Below are 6,000 nucleotides of genomic sequence, written 5' to 3' on the forward strand. Positions count from 1 at the left end.
GTGGCTACAATGTAGCTTGCCATCACCACTGTGTGAATGTGTGCGTGAATGGGTGGATGACTGAACGTGTAAAGCGCTTCGGGGTCCTTAGGGACTATTAAAGCGCTATATAAATACAGGCCATTTACCATTTTTACCATTTTACGGCTGGACGGACTAACCCAAGAAAATTACAAATCAATCAAAAGAACGAAGAAACAGGACAGCAGAGACAGCACAGCTGAAAAACAAACACATTATAAATTAAAATTTTACCCAATAAAATACCAACTTTATGAAACCATTCAAAATCATGAAGCTAAAACAAACACTCAATATACCTACAATATTGATCAGTTTCCCTGCGCGCAGTCGGGGCTTGATCAATTCTTCTATGGTCAAAAAAGTCCAACGACACATTAAAAATAGGCACATACAATAGCAAATGATCCCCCCAAAAAATGGCAAAAGTCTCTTACCGACAGTATACCCACTCGCACCCGAGTGAATTAATTGCCTCTGGTTTTTTCCACAGAAGAGCGCTGACTTCACCCCACACACCCACTACCTTTTCACAGTTCTTCAGCCAATCACCTGGCAGAGAGCAACAAACTGCCAGGTGACACTTGTTACATTCACCTTCACAGATTAGCTAAACGAACCCTGACAGCCGAGTGCTCATTTTAGCTAGCTAGGTCTCAGGACCGAGCTAAGGACGGTAGTTACGGATTAGCTTACAAACACGTTTAACTTACCGAAAAAGTGCAGCGGGGCCTCGGGTCCTTCAGTCGGGTAGTCCAGTTTCAGGGCTCGCAAAATTTCAAAATCCCTGGTAGCCCTTCGGGCAGGGACTCTTCAGTTTTTGGTAGCCCAAAATAAATTTAAGTAGCCCGAATAATAAAGGGAGCAATTTTTTGATTGATGTTTTGTTTCCTGTTTTGTTTCCGTTACAATATTATTCATTAAAGTATAATATTGTAACGGAAACAAAACATTAATCAAAAAATTGTTGAAACACAAATTACAACATTGTATAAAAATTACAATCATCAACTCAAATACTTGGTTCTAATTGAACAGAAATTTCTATGAACTTGTAAGAACTGTGTAGAACATGAATCAGTTTGTGTCAGATCCTGAATTTGAAATTTCCACTTTAGTCACGGGTAAGAGGCAAGTGGAACCAAGATCTAGGCCATTTGCTTTTTGAAGTTTGCAAAGACTGCTAAATTGTGCCAGTGGTAGTTCACTCTTTGCAACATAGTACGCTTTTCTAAACAGATTTTTCAGGTTTATCTTTAGTATGTTATTTGCAATTGGTGTTTGTTCTGGGAAAGGTATTGCAGACTGAGCAATAATGCATTTCTTGCATTTCTCATGGATTCTAATGGGGGCCTTTCTTAAAATTACTGGTCCCAGTAACAAAGGCGCTTGTCGACTCAGAAATCGAGGGAAATCCAACAACACACCCGGCAGAACATTATGTTATTTACACGGGTGCACATAAGTGGTCCGCATGTGCGCATTCGCTGTCAAAATAAAAGACGCGCAGACCAGATAAGAAGTTGCAACGCTGCTTTGCGTCCATATAAAAGGCACTGTTTTTGTCCTCTAGAGTGGGATTTTCACGGCACATTCTGCACCAAATCTCTGTGCGTTCATCATTTGTTTGAAGCCAGCTCACCTCCTGCAACCACTTTTCCGAGAATACGCGCTTCTTTTGTGGTTCGGACTCCTTCTGACATTTCTTTGGAGGTGGAGGAACACCAAAGTAACTGCTTAAAGGAGCTTGCTTCTTCGACATCTTTAAGAGTTCTAAACAAATGTCTGTCCTCCTCCAGAAAATCTTATGTACGCAAACACGCGTTGCAACTTCTAATCTTGTGCGCGTTTTTTATTTTGACAGCGAATGTGCACCTGCGGACCACTTATGTGCACCCCTGGTTATTTAGCTTATTGCAGCCACAGAAATTCTTTGGTCCATGAAACCATAAAGCTGCACTTTCTTTTTGCCTTATAGTCTGATTTGTCATAACTTTTCCATTTTGTGGTAAGCTTTTCTTTGGTTGTCACTTCTTCACCCTGACCTGTCTTATTTGGCTCAGCAGAACTAAAATATATATCCTGCTGCTTTTACACACGCACTCACATAACGCTCAGCGATTCTCTGCGCGATCAACCTCTCACATGTTTAAGCTTGCTGCGGGAGATTTCACTTGTCATGTTTGCATAGTAAGCTATATTGATAAGACGATGTCAGAGGAATTGGTGCGCAAATTATCGTCACTCACCAATCAGTACTGTCGCTCTCTATACACAGTTCGCGCGATTGCAAAGTGAAAGCAAAAAACAAGCGCAAATTCAAACGCGATTTCAACATGTCACATATTGACAGTGGCTCACCGATGCCAATGATATAATTACCCAGCTACATTTCTGAAAGAATGCTAAAGCATTGACATATATTTTTCCTTCCTATGATAGCCCGACGGGCAGGGCAGAGATAGATTTTGGTAGCCCGACTGGAAAAATCGCTAGCCCCAGGACGTCAGGCTAGCGATTTTGCGAGCCCTGCAGTTTACTGAAGAACACCTCAGGCTGTCAGGTTAAAACACTCGGCCGTGTTTTCGTAGCGTAAACGCTGGGCGTCCTCTCAGAGCCTACGCTCTATCTGCTATTCCCGAACAGAGATACGCAAGTTTCTCCGTGACTTCAGCTGCCAGTCAAAGCTGCTATGATGACGTTTCACCCCAATTTAACATCACCGCGGTAGGAATTAGAATCAAACTTATGGGAAAGGAGACCTCTTGGACATCAATCAGCGTGATGAGAACTATTGATAACAAAAGAAAGAATCTTTGGAAAAAAATTATCTGAGGAGAATAAATTTATTTTTGGTCTGACCCCAGTCCCATCCGCTAACATGGAGGAGGCGGGGTTTTTGACCTATACTGCAGCCAGACACCAATCAATCAATCAATCAATCTTTATTTATAAAGCACTTTTCATACAAACTGTAGCACAAAGTGCTTTACATGGTTAAAAGCAGCCCACCCCACCCTCCCACTCATTCCCCGCACTGTCATTAACAGAAGCGGTCATGATACACACATCCCCCCCCCCCACACACACACACACATACACACACACACACCTAAAGAGTAAAATTGGGCTGGGTGCGCATTAGCCAAGTGAGGAAACACTATCACAGGGAGCTGTCTGCACCGGGAGCCGATCACAGACCGCAGCCTCCAGGCTGGGCACACAGCAGGAGGGAGGCAAAGAAGCCCCCCAGCCAGGCTCAGAGGATCCACAGGGCCCCAGCAGCCACGGTCGATCACAGCCCCGTGCAGAGAGCCCCTCCGAGGAAACACTGGAGATATGACCTAATAAGAATATAAACAGGATAAAAGATAAAATAAATAAGAGTGGGATATAATATAAATATAAGTATAAACAGAGTAAGAAGATAAAAATGAATAAGAATACAATCAATCGGTATTAGGTAAAACTAAATGAATAATATAAATAGAATAGCAGGATAGAATAAATAAGCATTAAATAAATAAACGTTAGGTAAAAGCTAAATTAAAAAGGTGGGTCTTGAGCCTGTTCTTAAAAACATATCAAGCGTTCTCTGCGGCCCTGAGCTCCTCCGGCAGGCTGTTCCACAGACGAGGACCATACCACTGAAAAGCTGCCTCTCCGTGAGTATGTGTCCTGACTTTAGGGACAATCAAAAGGCCAGTACCAGAGGACCTCAGGGTCCGCGAGGGTTCGTATGGTAAAAGCAGATCTGAAAGATAAGAAGGCCCAAGACCATTAAGACATTTAAAAACCAATAAAAGAACTTTAAAATCGATCCTGAAACACACGGGGAGCCAATGCAGCGATTGTAAAACCGGTGTAATGTGGGCCCGCCCTCTGGTCTTCGTCAGCACACGAGCTGCAGAGTTTTGCAAAAGTTGCAAAGGTGAAATATTCTTTTTGGGGAGACCAGAGAGCAGGGCATTACAATAATCAATGCGACTGGTAATAAAAAGCATGCATCAGCATCTCCGTGTTGGCCCGAGAGAATAGGGCGGACTCTGGCTATATTTTTTAGATGATAAAATCCAATTTTGGTTACATGTTTAATATGTGGGATAAAACCAAGCTCAGAGTCAAGAATAACACCCAGGTTTTTCACTTGTAGTGAAGGGCATAGTGAAAATGCCTGTAATTTAGACAAGAGTTTCTCTCTCTGAGCCTCAGGACCGATGATTAAAACTTCAGTTTTGTCCTGGTTAAGCTGTAAAAGTTTTCTGCCATCCAAGATTTTATATCTAAAATACAGTTAAAAAGGGCATCCATTGGTCTGGTGTCATCAGGAGACACGGAGATATACAGCTGAGTATCATCAGCGTAACTGTGGAAGTTCACTCCATGCCTCCTGATGACACTGCCAAGAGGGAGCATATACAAATTAAAAAGTACAGGGCCTAAAACCGACCCTTGAGGCACACCACATGTCATTTTATGGATCTTAGAGGAGCATGTATCCATACTCACCATAAAAGTTCTGTCTGAGAGATAGGAAGTGAACCAGTTGTGTACAGCACCAGAGAGGCCCACCAGGGGGCGAAAGAGACGTTTTGGCTTCATTTTTGGGGAGCTGTCGCGTCGTCCATGTTTTCTACAGTCAATGGAAGAAACGGTAAAAAAAAAGCACTCTCCGCCTGTGAGCAAAGACAAAACCAAAACACCCCCACCCTTTCCCATTGGTCAAAAAATGTACCATGTTGACCAATCAAAACATGGCATTTAATTGTTAAGAAACGGAAGTTGTTAAGAAGAGGAAATTTTAGGAGTGACGGCGGTGTTTTGAGATGTGAGAGATTTGCGACGTTTAGCGCAAATCTTGTGTAGTGAGTGTGTAGTGTAGTCAATAGTTTTGTTGTGTGTGTCAGAACAATGAGGTGACTGCTGAAAGTTACAGGTGTTACAGGAGTGATACATCTCCTGTTGTCAGGCCTGCAGGTATCAGGCTGGTGTTCTCCTTTATCTCATAGTGGACAGAAATTATTTTTTGGAGAGGCACAAATAATTTGTGTGGCATCAGATTTGATGCAGGACACCTGATTGTTCTGTAAATAGTTTGAAATGTTTGTTTAAAAAAATGCCTTAGCAGCATTTTTAGGTAAACAGCTGGAAAAATCTTTGTTGTTTGCAATACTCAGCAACTTTTTTGAAGAAGTAACTATATAATTAATTGCCCAGCATTGGTCTTTATACATTGTATTTTGCAGAGAGAGAGTTACAAAGTGGTGCTCCATGAGAGTCCTGTAGACGAGCAGGGAGGAGAAAGCAACTGCAAACTGCTGTTGCAATGCAGGAACATCCGCTTTATTGGAATGTGTGAGATGTTAACCACAATGACTCTTAAACACACTGTCTGAAAACTTCATGCCAACAGCACGTTTTTAAGGAAAATCAAACAGATTTTCCTTGAAGATCATTTCAGAGTTTTTAATGAGCTGCAGGATCCTTGTTCTGTGTGAGTGGAGAACAGCCAAGTCGCCTCCTGTGATAAACCTCCACATGTACCACTGAAAACAGTTAAATTAGTTTGAATCTGAAATCATGGCTCAAACTACTTGTTCTGAGACCATTTCTTTATTTTTCACACCAAACTGTTTAATAAGACAAACGTTACACAGAGTTCATCAAATATAACTAACACTTTAACATTATCAGGATTTCATAATACAAACTTCAAATCAACAAGAAAACAGCTGCAAACATGTGGATCAAAATTCATTAAAAAACAACACGTGGACTTCAAGGACTAAATACACTAAAGTGAAAGGAGGAGCAAAAAATAGAGGTTTAACAGAATTTGAATTAAGTAAAATTAGTCACCTGTGATCTTTAAAATGGTCCAGTTGTGTGCTGCTGTTTGTAACTTTCAACATTTCTTTGGTGCCTCTGTGAATAAGATTGTGTTCTTTGCCTAACTGAATAAAGGTTACACTGACTCAC

This window comes from Oreochromis aureus, linkage group 3 (assembly GCF_013358895.1).
Source record: "Oreochromis aureus strain Israel breed Guangdong linkage group 3, ZZ_aureus, whole genome shotgun sequence".
NCBI lineage: Eukaryota > Metazoa > Chordata > Actinopteri > Cichliformes > Cichlidae > Oreochromis > Oreochromis aureus.